Source organism: Chrysochloris asiatica, unplaced genomic scaffold, assembly GCF_000296735.1.
Source record: "Chrysochloris asiatica unplaced genomic scaffold, ChrAsi1.0 scaffold00077, whole genome shotgun sequence".
NCBI classification, from domain to species: domain Eukaryota; kingdom Metazoa; phylum Chordata; class Mammalia; order Afrosoricida; family Chrysochloridae; genus Chrysochloris; species Chrysochloris asiatica.
Window position 1 is genome coordinate 13,542,569 of NW_006408595.1, and position 14,129 is coordinate 13,556,697.

Here is a 14,129-nt window from a genome sequence, read left to right on the forward strand (position 1 = left end):
ACATCTTTTGAAATCTATTGCATTTGTTATGATTTTCTTAAATCTTTTTCTCTTGAACGGCTCACATACCTCCCAACAGTTTATAAGCATACCCATTTTATCAGCACAGGTTTTAGGTGAAGAGAATATCTTTATCCATTAGATAAGTGAAAAATGACACCTCATTCCCACTTCCCCACCCTCACCCCCTCCACTCCCCTTCTGTAAATGGATCTTGCAACTCATCATTTAAAACTTCCTGATGACTCTGTCTCATTTGGAGCATCAAGTACTGGATCCCTCTGCATCACGTTGTTGTTCTCAGAGGCTAATGAGGTGTGGAGACATCTTTGACTCTACTCTGAAATGACCCCAGATGTCTAGGTTTTCTCTTGTAACCATTCATTGGTTTTAGTTTCTTCCTATGCTGTAAACGACCAGGTGTGACTCCTTACTGCTTCCAACAGAACTTGAGCTCTGTTTTCTTTTTCTGATTCCGGGTGTTTAGCATTGACTGTACTGCCTATAGCATGCGAGGGCAGAGAGGACTCAGTGGTAGAATTTTCATCTTTCATGCAAGATTGTTGTTGTTGTTGTTGTTGTTAAGTGCTGTCCAGTCTATTTCAACCCATAATGACCCTGTACAGGGTTTCCAAGGAGCAGCTGGTGCGCTTGAGCCACTGACCTTGCAGTTCAAATGACTTTGCAGTCTGACACATTAGCCCACAGTGCCACACCAGGACTCCTTCATGCAGGATGTTGTTGTTGTTAAGTACCATGGAGTCAGTTCCGACTCATAGCCACCCTATACAGGGTTTCCGAGGCTGTAAATCTTTACGGGAACAGAAAGCCTCATCTTTCTCCCATGGAATGGCTGGTAGATTCGAACTGCCGACCTTGAGGTTAGCAGCCCAATTCATAACCACTACGCTACCAGAGCTCCTTTCATGCAGGATACTAGGGTTCAATTCCTGGCCACTGCATCTCAAGCACAATGAACACCTGTCTCTCATTGGAGGCTTGCATGTTGCAATGATGCAGAACATACTTCAGTGGAGCTCCAAATCAGATAACCCAGAAAGAGTAGCCTGGTAGCTCTGTAGGATAAACACTAGATTGTGAACCACAAGGCCAGCGGTTTGAGCCCATCAGCCACTCAGTGGGAGAAAGATAAGGCTTTCTGCTCCTGCAAAGATTTATAGCCTCACCAAAAAAAGAAGAATGGATATGAATCGGAATCATCTTGACAACACTTGGTAATAACAACAACATGTTAAGTGAAATTGAATAAGGGTTGACTTGGGACTTCAAGGGTTCTTTTATGGTAAAGAGTATAAGTCTGCCAATGCCAACGCCAGAAGCTTCAGAGAGCTGTGCAGAGGCCATTCTTACATCTTTCTTTGCTCTCAGCTGTATTTCTTAGAATGGTGATTTGGAGCTGGGGATATGCAATTAAACAAAAAACCTTCTGTGTAACAGAGAAAGGATGATGTTAACAATATTTCTTTGTAGTGGATCTACCTGAGTGTCTTTCCTTTCATGGTCTTTCTGAGAAAGATGCCCATACAAAAGTGACCAAACCAGCCTAAATGTAACTGTGCTTCTCAATATTATAGATGCTTTCTTTACATAGGGCCAAAGTACACATTCTGAAAACTTCGTTAAACATACATTTACTAAGTATCTACTCTGTGATATATGTCCTGGTGTGATGTTACAGTATAAGCACTGGACTGCTAACTACTATTGGTGGTTCAAACCAACCAGCTGCTCCTCAGAAACAGCTGTGTGCCAGGCACTAAATATTTGGGAGTTGTTGTTATTAACTGCTGTCGAGTCAGTTCTGACTCATCGTAACACTATACAGGGTTTCCAAGGAGCAGCTGGTGAGTTTGAACCACCTACCTTGTGGTTCAAACTGACCTTGCAGTCCAGTGCTTTATCCTATAGCACCATACCAGGATTCCAAATATTTGGATATGGGTTTGTAAATTGTCAAACTGGAATTATTTTGTTCGTTTTCCATCCACATATACTGGCGTCTACCAGCTTAAATGTGATCTTGTTAAGATTACTCTTTTTTTTCCCTCCGTTTTCTGTTGGACCTTCAGCATACAATACAGAACCAGTCTCAACATGGGACATTTGACCTGGTGAAGCATTGATTCCATTTCCCTACAGTATATTTTCCCATATAGTACTTCTTATAATTGTGAAGATAAAATTTTGTGTTTTACAACTAATAATGAATGAAAGATGGGAAGTTTCCCTAGAAATGCTTTTCCTTTTTGTCCACTTTATGAAGGTTTTTACATGTTCATGTATGTATTTACACAGGGTGTATGTGTATTGGGAAAACATTCTGAGAACTAATTTGGCATGTAGTCTTTCAACAACTCCTCTGAGAATATAGCTCATGTATTTCTAATTATTTTAATAATTTTTCTACACTGAAACAATTCCATCCAGTATTGACTTGTTCACTGTTTTTATTCATTGGCCTTTATAACAGACTCCTTAATTTTATGCTCTGACTATTTGAAGTTATGGGCAAAGTTGACTATTTGAGTTATGTACCCACAAAACCTTGCTCTTCCATTTTTAAAAGTTGTTGCAGGTGCATGACCTTGGGCTATGTTTTGAAGTCAATTAGGGTACATGTTGTGCTTAGGACTGTCTTCAAGGACTACTGAGGCATAATGGGTGAATTAAATTTAAAAGTCCATAATGTACTTATTTTATTTTATATTAGTAGAAGAAATGATAAATTCAACTACAAAGAGTAATTATATAGAATAGCAAGAGATACAGATCTTTCTTATGGCATGATTTCTCTTAAATTACATTCTGCCAAAAACTTGATTAAAATGTGGATAAATAGACCTTCTTAATTCACCTCAGAAACATATCTGTTGCAGTAACTTGTGACTTCAGTGTACTTGAATGGCAACGGGCCAAATCATGACAGTGATGCATTCCGGCCAAAGAATTGGAACTAAGACTCTGCTCATCTCCATCGTCTCTGACTTAAAATTACACTTCAAAGTATTTTTATAAACAAGCAATTAATCAGGATAAGATGTTGTCAAAAGCAAAATCATCTCCCTTATTAAAAAGGGTTAATTTTTCATCGGTTGTTGTTAGGTGCTGTCGAGTCAATTCTGACTCATAGACACCCTATACACAATAGAACAAAACACTGCTCAATCCTGAACCATCTTCATAATCATTGTTACGCTTGAGTCCATTGCTGCTGCCACTGTGTTAATCCAACTTATTGGGTGTTGTTCAGTACTATTTGAGTCAGTTCCAACTCATAGCGAACCTGTCTAGGGTTTCTGAGAAACGGCTGGTGAACGTGAACTGCCTACTTTGTGGTTCCAGCCAACCTTGCAATCCAGCACATTAACTCATAGCACCACACCAGAGCACTGACCCTCTACTTTACCAAGAGTGATGTCCTTTTTCAAGGACTGGTTACTCCTGGTAATGTGTCTGAAGTATGAAAGATATAGTCTGGGCATCTAGGCTTCTAAGGAGCATTCTGACTGTACTTTGTCCAACATAGACCTGTTTGTTCTTAAACATTTTTGTTGTTATTTTTAAGTGCCTTCAAGTCTGTTCTGACCCATAGTGACCCTGTATCAGGCTTCTGAGGTTTTGAATTTTTGCAGGAGCAGAAATCTTCATCTTTCTCCCATGGAGTGGCTTATGGGCTCAAATTGCTGACCTTGTGGTTCACAGTCTACTGCTTATCATTGGCAGTCCATGGTACCTTTAATACTCATCTCCAACACCATAATTCAAATGCATCAATTCTTCTATGGTCTCCCTTAATCGTTGTCCAACTTTCACAAAACAGGTGAGGCTATTGAAAATACCATGGCTTGGGTGAGACATACCTTTGTCTTCAAACTGACATCTTTGTTATTGAACACTTTAAGAGGTCTTGTTCAGCAGATTTGCCTAATGCAATACATCATTTGATTTCTTGATGGCTGTTTCCATGAGCGTTGATAGTGGATCCAATCAAAATGAAGTCTTTAACAACTTCAATCTTTCCTCCATTTATCGTGATGTTATTCATTAATAACCTGCTATATGCAGATGATACAACTTTCCTTCCTGGAAGTGAAGATTAATGACCACAGTTTTCGGTATAGGTTGCACCTCAATGTAAAGAAAACAAAAATTCTCACTGCTGGCCAAGAAATAACATCATGACAAATGGAGAAAAGATTGAAGTTGTCAAACACTTCATTTTACTTGGATCCACAATCAACAATCATGGAAACAGCAGTAAAGGAATCAAAAGATGTATTGGATTAGGTAAATCTGCTGCACAAGGCCTCTATGAAATGTTCAAGAACAAAGCTGTCAGGTTGAGGACTAAGATGCACCTCATATACATGGACACTGAATTAGGAAGACTGCATTTGAATTATATTGTTGAAGGAGTGAACTGCCAGAAGAACAAACAAATCTATGTTGGAAGAAGTACAGCCAGAATAGTCCTTAGAAGCCAGGACAGTGAAACTTTGTTCTCATACTTCAGACATGTTACCAAGAGGGACCAGTCCCTGAAGAAGGACCTCATACTTGGTAAAGTGGAGGGTCCACAAAAAAGAGGAATATCCCCAACAAGGTGGACTGACACAGTGACAGCAGCAAACGTAACAATTGTGGGGATGGTGCAGGAAATGACTTGTGTCATAGGAAATGACTTTACCGTATCTAACAATAACAACAACATATCCATCCCTTTATTTTCAAGTCTTTTTTTTAAAGCACTTTGTTGTTGTTGTTTTAAGCTTTTATTGTGAGTTGAGTGAAGGTCTACAGGACAGATCATCAGTTTTATATTCAACATATCATTCCAATGATGACAATCTCTCCATGCACCATCAGCTAACAGTATTAACCTCTATTACTTTTTTTTTTTTTATGTACACATAACACATTGAAAATATATATTCATTTAAATGTCCACAAGGCACATTTTGAAAGCCAGCCTCCTGCCCACAGGCACACCGCCTTTCTCAGTCCATGGGCCTAGAGTCCTCAGCTGCTCTGTCTTCTTATGCCATCATCTCTGCCGCCATCTCTGTTGCCACCACTTTTCTGGTTAGGATCCTTGCTCCTCTCGTGTTCTTCCCTCTTGATGGTCCTAGGGTTCTCTGTTCCTGAAATGACAGCTTAACTGTTCTCCCCTTTTAGTTACAGCTCTTCTACATTTACAGTTATCACCATTAGTCCTGATAACAGTTACTCACAATTGAATTATAAAATCCTATCCCCATCACTCCCCATCCCCTTTAACCAGAACCATCTGAACAAGAGGAAAACTATTCAGTGGGAATTCCATCTTACCTCCCTCCTGCTGATACTAAGCACCCTCATGAAAGCGTGTAAGCCAGCCACTTCGTGTCTGTATAGCCCCCCATTTTTGATAGCCAAAGTTGCCCATCCCTATCAACCCAGTTTGATCCTTGATATGAAGAATCCTTCCCTTTCGGTTGAAATTTTGGGCAACTTCTTCCTTAAGCAAAAGTCCAGTTCATCAAGTTGTGGAAATTGACACTTGTTCCCTATATCAAACTTCTTTATCTTCAATTGGTAATGCTCTGGTCAGCAAGTCATTCAATCTAGGTCAAATGGACACTATCTACAAGTTTCGGAGTTCTCACATGCCTACCCCCCATTTCAGACCAACTGGCCACTTCACTCATAACTTCAGCTCCCAGTGGCTAGGTCAGTGTCTTTGGGCTTGGGAGTTCACATGTCTCCCTGAATTTCAAACCAGCCAGCCCTTTTTCTTCTCTCTCTTATCTCACTCAAGGTTGGCAAGTGTTTAATGGAACATGGCCAAACTCAGCCCATGTCTTCATTGCTACATTTCTCCCATTTCCACTCACAAGTAAACCTTGGTGGTCACCCGTGTGCCTACAAGATTGTTCATGTGTTCCCTTTGAGTTTCAATTTTAGAAAGCCTTAATGAGACTGACTTTTCTTTCCTTAATGGCTCTAAGACAGACAGCTTGCTTGATACTGTCACAGCCAGTCTGTGAAGCACTTTGTTTTCAGCATTAAATGCTAAAGCCCGTGTTACTGTTACACTGATGGCCCTTGGATCCTCACTATAGAAGAGATCATAGAGGATTCCCCACATCAGCTCTCTTGCTGGACCACTGTCATCATTACAATGTGGAGAAGTTCCTCATTCCTGGAGGGGACACCACATGTTATTATACCTTTATCCAAAATTTCATCCCTCATGGAAGGGATTAGAATGGCATCTTTAGAGTAGGATGGAAGACAATCCATGAGTATTATACCTTCATGTGGGATACTTTGGCTGTTGACCTAAACAGCAAATCAGCCAAACATCAGGAAGTCCAATTCAAACTTACTGCCTTCCCAAGGATGTTGAGTATGACCAGTTCTCCTATGTGGGTCAGGATGGTGGGGTCCGAGGAGCAAGTATCCCTTTTTAGTCCCATCTGAAAAGTGAAGAGGACATCCTGGTTGTTACCTCTCAGGGAGAGGTGGAGGAGATAGATTGATCAATGAAACAAGGAGCTTTGTAAAGAAAATTTGGAGCTGAAGGACCACTGTGTCAACCTCCAGAAACAGAACTCAGCCATTCAGCTTGAGCTCCAGAACTTGCAGAGATTGCAGGAGGAGCTAGAAACTCTAAAAGAGCACCAATTAAGAAGTTAGAACAAAAAGTGAAAGAACAGAAGAACGGTTGGGAGATAGAGTTGCTTTGACTCAAAGAATAAAATCAGAAGATACCTTCAGAAAATGAGAAGATGAGAATCAGAGTAGATCAGGTTCAGACCCAGTTGTCAATCTTAGAGGAACTTATTCAGGGAGATAAAGACAAGATTGAGCAACTGGAGCATCTGAAAAAAGGGAAATGTTCAGCTATTTCTCAGTTTAACTGACCAGGGGAAGCTATAGAAAAAGCCAGAGCAGACAGTGAACAAGATGAAGCAGAAGGAAACTGCTGCAACAAGGAGGTAGCAGGAGTTGACACATCAGAACTTTGACCTGTCCAAAAGACTGAATGAGAATGTGTTTGTTCACATGTAAAGCTCTGCAGGCAGAAAATGAGAAATTGGAGGAAGAGAATGATTTTCTGAGGAAAGAGAACAGCAGATTGCTGAGTTACATGGGTCTAGATTTTAACTCTTTGTTGGATCAAGTGCCTGCTTTAGCTTAAGGAGGTGCACCACAAATCCAGGACTTGTATGTGGAAACCTGTATTTCTTGTGATAGTCAAGAAGGTTCTTCACCCAGCCTGGCCATCATCACAAAATGCCCCACCTGTGGTGTGGAGTTTACTGATGATAAGGATAAGGAGGCTCACGCCTTGGAGCAACACGTGAAGACCCTTTGTTTGGATTGTTCAGTTTGTGACAAGAGCTCTCCAATAGGCCAGAAGCAGATCTTTGAAGGCCATGTGTCCTGCTGCTCTCTGTAAATGTATCAGCCTCTGGAATTGATACTATAGAATGTGAATAGATTCTATACAGCAGAACCTGTCACAAGTGTAAATTACCACAACCTGTCACTTCTACTATGAATTATAACTCAAGGTTCTGCCTAACTGGAAGTTGTTGTTAAGTTCTGTTGAGTCAGTTCTGACCAATAGCAACCCTGTATAGGGTTTCCAAAGAGCAGTTGGTGAGCTTGAATGACCTTGTGGTTCAAACTGACTTTGCAGTCCAGCACATTAACCCACAGCGCCACAACAGGACTCCAGCCAGAAATTATTAGAGATTTATTCAGCCCTGTTGTCCCTAGAGTTGAAGACATATTGATTATCTGAAGAAGAGTGTTAAAGTACAATTGTACTCAGTCCTAACGCTGGCACTGGAGATTAGTCAGTGGTCTTATCCAACAGACGGCATTAGATTAGCCAAAAATGGCACAGCACAGAACTTGGACATCCAATTTGACTACTAAAGATTTTTTCTCATCCTGAATTCTCAGCTTCCAGCTAAATTATCTTCATTCCTGAACCATGAAGTCTGTCCTATACGGTCCTATATCCAGAATTAGCTCCATGGCAGTGGGTTGTTTGTTCTTTGTTATAAGATAGAGTTGGAGCATGATTTTATTTCTCTATATCCATGCATAGTCAGAAATCAGTTTTGTTCTCTTGAACAATGAATAAATAGCTTGTCTGGATAGAATTCCTGGATTGTAATTCTTCATTCTCTGATATTATTAATGCTTCTTATTTTAGCTCCAGAATTGTAGATGAGGAATCCTATATCAATCTGATGCTTTGTCTTTTTTGATATTTGTTTTTTTCTGCCCCAAAGCTTATGAGATTTTTTTTTTTTCTTTATCCTTAGAATTCAGCAATTTTTTTTCCAGGATATGCCTAAGCATGTGAATTTTGGTAATACTTTTCCATCTGCTGATTCAAAGAAATCTCATAGGTTTTTAATTTTGCCTCTCTTTGCACTGTCTCTTCATTTTCTTCTAGCATTTGCATGTAATTCTCCTGGTTCTATCCTCCAAGCCTTTCATACTTTCAGTCATATTTCTATCTCTTTGAATTTTTGCTCAGTATTTTCCGATACTTCTCCCAGTTGATCTTCCAAGCTCTAATTTGGGATCAAGTACTAAACATCTTCTTCTTCATTTCACCCACTCAATTATTTAGTTCAAAACTCATGGGGTTTGTGTGTGTTGTTGTTCAAAGGAGAGCTGGTGTTGTCGTGGTGGTTACATGCTGGGCTGCTAACCAAAATGTCACTGGTTCAAACTTACCAGCTGCTCCATGGGAGAAAGATGTTTCATTATTTTTTGTTTTCTTTTTTAGTGACACTTTTAAATTCATTTTGATTTTTTCCCCCATCTGAGTTGCTGCCTCTCTCTCCCAGCAGTTCTGTCTCGCTAGGAGCTCCTGCCGTGTTGTTGTTGTTGTCAGTTCTGACTCATAGTGACCCCATATGATGGAGTAGAACTGCTTCATAAGATTTTCAAGGCTGTGATTTGGGGGAAGCAGATCAGCAGGCTTGTCTTCTGAGACATGGCTGGGTGGATTCCAACTACTAAATTTCAGTTAGCTGTCTGGAGCACCTGTTCTGAAGGTTAGGTTACTTTATCCTTTCAGCTGCTTTATGACCTTAGGCCTTTTGTTCTCTACCTAACTGCTTCTCAAATTTTAATATACATGTAAATCAACTCAGAATCTGTTTTAAAATGCAGATTCTCAGAGAATCTAGTGTGTAAACTGACCGCATTTTTAGGAAGCTCCAGGTGAAGCCTGTGCTGCTCACCCATGAACCATACTTTAAGTACCAAGAGTACTCAACTTTTAGCACACATTGGAATCACCTTGAGGGCTTGTTCAAGCAAGTTATGGACCCTAGTCCTAGAGTTTCTGATTCATTGGGTCTGGGCTTGTCATTGTTGTTAAGTGCCATGGAGTCAGTTCTGACTCATGGCAAACCTATCTATCTATATAGGGTTTCCAAGGAGCGGCTGGTGGGCTTAAATCTCCAACCTTGTGATTCGCAGTCCGGTGCTGATCCTATAGTGCTACACTAGGAGTTCTGAGAATTTGTGTTTCTAACAAACTCCCATGTATGGTGCTGTTGCTGCTATTCCAGCCCCAGACATTAAGATCCACTGTTCTAAATGGGAGGAGCCCTGATGGCCCAATGGTTTGAAAGACCTGACAGTGTGCTCTCATTAAGACTACACTCTAGGAAACCTTTTGGGGTGGTTCTTCTCTGTCACATGGGGTTGCCATGAGTTGGAGTCCACCCAACAGTACCCAACAACACAATGCTAATTAGGGAATTCCTGGGTGGTGCAAATGGTTAAGCACTCAGCCACTCACCATAAGAGTTGCCTGTTCAAATTCACCCAAATGCAAGGAAGAAAGTTTTGGCAATCTGCTTCCCAAAGTTCAAAGACAACATGCTATGGAGAGCAGTTTTACTCTGGAACACATGTGTTCACCATGAGTTGGAATTGATTAGGCAGTAACTGTTTTGTTGTTGTTATTATTTATTCTAGATGAAGCTCATATCTAGCTGCTTGGGTACCTTATATACAGACCATCTAAGTACAGATAGTAAGAGTAAACTGCCTCTGTAGGCAGGGGATTTACAGGCCAGTGAGTTACAGATTTCTGCCAGGGCTCCAGAAAGAAGCTTCTCGTCTGGTGATGTCCTTGGCTGCCAAGGCCAGTGACTTTTCAGCCTCAGAGATAGAGGGTACTCTATTTGTTCAGGTATCCTTTAGACAAGGGACACCAGGAGTCCTCTAAGGAAAGCCTGTGTGGATTTGCGCTCTTCATCTTCCCTCAGGTCTACAGAGCTCCGTGGGGTCAATTTGATACTGACCTCAGTGTCACAAAAATTCAGATAAGTGAGTGAAAGCCTTGTGCCATCAGATTTCTCCATGTAAGCTAGCCCTGAAAAAGACCCTGCATCCACCCTCCAGGTCCAGCCTGCCTACCTACCAGCCACAGCAGATGCTCAAGTCATGGGATGGAGTCGTTGGATTAGAGTGGTTGACAAGGGACAAAGAATGTTATCTTCCCAGCTCTTCAAGTGTTTAGGAGGAAAATGGCTGGAGTTGGAGGAGTCCTGTGGAAGACGAACACAGTGAGGCTTAAAGAATGGGTAGACTTGGGACAAGGAAAGAGAAAGTACTCCAGGTCAGTAAGTACAGCTTGCTGTAAGACATAAAGCAGGCGTGGTGTACAATATTTAGCCTAGACAGAGTTTTTGAGAGCCATGCCACATAAAACTGGATACATAAAATTGGATCCTGATGAGTAAAACCTTTAAGCGCTAATGTGATGAATTTTGGGTTTGACCCTATGAGTGGTGAAGAGCAAGATGACCTAGTGGAATAGCATGAACTTTGTGGTCAGAAAGACCTGAGTATAAATCTCAGCTATATTTCTTAGCTTTGTAGACAGGGCAAGTTGCATACATTCTCAGATCTTAGACCTGGTAAGTCAAGGTGACAATGCTTTCCTCCCATAGCTCTTGTTGGAAGATTGTTTCTGTGAGAGCTAGGACAGTCACCTAGTGAATCTCTCCCCTCCCTTTCCTAGTGGTTCTGAACAGGAAAGACTGGTCTCCCAAGACCCAGCTAAGATTAACTGCCCTGAGGAAACAGAAACATTCATGTGGACAAGGACTGAGAAAATAGCAAGAAGAAGGAATTTAAAAATAGATAAGACTGGGAAGGTACTAAAATATACCTGTTTGTGGAGGTGTTTTATTGGGAGTCTAATTGTTTGAAGAGGTAGGGGGGGAGATATAATAAGAAAGAGATGAAAAGAGATTAAGAAAATGAATTTAAAGGATATTAAAGATCCCCTTTATATTTTTTACTCAGAGTCCACCATCTAAGAGACAAAGCAAGTGCCAAAGAATGATCCATCAGATATTGAAGTGGGTGGTTCAAACTATAGCTAGCCATAGAAGGAAAAAAATTCATCAGATGTCAATACTGAAAAGTTGTAAATAATTTCTCTAAAGCTAATTTTATGGATCTGTGTCCCAAAAAACTTATATTGAAATCCTAACTCATACAAACATGACATTGTGGGGAAATAGGGTCTATGAAGATATAAGTTATGTTAATATGAGGGTATACTAGAGTAGGAAAGTTCCTAATTCAGTCTGAGTTGTTGTTGTTAAGTGCCATCGAGTCACTTCTGCCTCACAGTGACCCTGTTTAGAGTTTCCAAGGAGCAGCTGATGAGTTTGAACTGCCGACCTTGTTGTTCAAACCAATCTTGCTGTGTAGTGTTTTATCCCACAGTGCCACTCCAGGATTCCAATTCAGTCTGAGTGTGTTCTTACAAAAGAGACAGACAGGCAGACAAAAGGAAGATAGTCATGAAAGGATAGGAGTTACGCTGTATCCACAAACCAAGGAATGTCTGCAGCCACAAGAAGCCAGGATAGATGAGTTATCTTACCTTAGAGTTTTCAGAGAGAACTTGGCCTTCCTGAATTCAGACTGCTAGTCTTCAAAACTATGAGACCACAAATGTCTGTTTTTTATTGTCTCCGTTTGTGGTGCCTTGTGACAGTAGCCCTAGGAAACAAATACATCTACTATATAACTTATACGTTGTTGGTGTTAAGTCCCGACTCCTAGTGACCCTGTATAGAATTTTCATGGTTGTAAATCTTTGCAGGAACAGAAAGCCTCAGGCTGGTGGGCTCGAACCACTGGTCTTGTGGTTTGAAGACCAGTGCTTATCCTACAGTGCCACTGGGCTCCTCATAGATTAAAGGTAGACTTTGACAAATTCAGAATTTTTTGTTATTTCTTTGTACATGAACACATACGTGTTTGTCTTTTTTCCCCCATTGAACATGGTAAAGGGAAAAAAAACAAAAACAGAATATCCACGATATTTCTAATGGAGTACAAGCCATCCTGCCAAAGAAGATTCATAATCACTAATTTTAGGATGATTATGACTAATCTCTCTGGTATTAGAAGAAAAATGTAGTGTCCAAAAAAGAGATTATTTTCATCAATTGTTTTAAGTATTATTAATTTAAAGACAGATTAAAAATTTAAATCAAATTTAATTTAAAAAGCAGATCTTTGAAAAATGATTATAAAAGCCTCACAAATATTTCTCTGTGTTTGGAAACACAGAGGAAACCATCTGTTGGAAATGAAGCAGATGCATTAAAGAGTGTTCTTATTGAAACAAATTAAAATAAATAGATAGATGAACGTGTCTAGTATGATATCCAGCAAACAAGACAATCTCAATAAATGTTGTTGTTGTTGTTTGTTAGGCATCCTTGAGTTGGTTCCAACTCACAGTGACCCTGTGTATAATAGAAGGAAACACTGCCCGATCCTGTAGCATCCTCGCAAGTGTTGCTGTGTTTGAATCCATTGTTGAAGCCTCTGTGACTGTCTGTCCATCTCCTTGAGGGGCCTCTTCTTTTTCGCTGACCCTCTTCTTTCCAAGCACAATGTTCTTCTCCAGGTCCCTGCTTATGACATATCCAGAGAACATGGGACAAAGTCTCACCATCCTCACTTCTAAGAAGCATTCTGACTATACTTCTTCCAAGACAGACTTGTTTGTTTGGGCAGTCCATGTTCTATTCAATATTCTTCACCAACACCATAATCCAAAGGCACCAATTCTTTTTCAGTCTTCCTTACTCATTGTCCAACTTTCACATATATATGAGGCAATTAAAAATATCATGGTTTGGGTCAGCTACATCTTAGTCTTCAAACTGACATTTTGCTTTTTAATACTTTAAAGAGATCTTTTGTAGCAGCTTTGCCCAATGCAATACTTCATTTGACTTCTTGATTGTTGCTTCCAATAAACGTTCATGTAAACCAATTAAACCTTTGACCCAAATTTAGTCAAAAGTACTGTCAGATTATTCTTTGCTTTAAAGCAAACATAGACATAAATGCACATTGTAAAACCATAAAAAATACAGATAAAAAATAAGAGAAAGTCTTCGTGACTGTATATTAATCAAACATTTCTTAAATATGATGCAAAAAAATATGAATTTTTAAAAAACCAGTATCTACTGGTTCAAAAATATGGCCAGAGAAAGTCTCAGATGTAACCACTGCCACTTCAAAACTCCCAGGAACAACCTGAATATTATTTGAAATTTATCCCATTTCCCAACATTCAATTTATATAGGTTACAGGGAATGTTTTTATTATATCTTTCAATGAATCCTGAACCAGATCAGTTGTCAACAAGTTGATTCTGACCAGTGTGTAGAATAGAATGGTGCTGCATAAAGATATTCAAGACTGCTGAGTTTTCAAAAGCATATCACTTTCTTTGTTGATGGACCTTCAGATTTGCCCATATTTTTCTGGGTTGTTTGCTTCCTTATTGCTGAGTTTTAAGACATCATTATATACTCTGACTACAAGTCCTTTATCAAATATGAGTTCTGCAAATACTTTCTCTCAATCTGCAGCTTTTTATTTTCTTAATAGATTTCAAAGTGAGTAAGTTTTTAATTTTCCAATTTATCATTTTTTTTCTTTCAGGGTTTTTTGCATCATATTTAAGAAATGTTCGATTAACCTACAGTCACAAAGACTCTCTCTCATTTTTTTCTATATCTTTTATAGTTTT

At 39.8% G+C, this 14,129-nt stretch overlaps 1 pseudogene; it reads left to right on the plus strand.

Moving 5' to 3' along the window:
- The first annotated feature begins 6,124 nt into the window (after window positions 1-6,124).
- On the plus strand, window positions 6,125-7,204 carry LOC102812789 (annotated as a pseudogene).
- The last annotated feature ends 6,925 nt before the right edge of the window (window positions 7,205-14,129 follow it).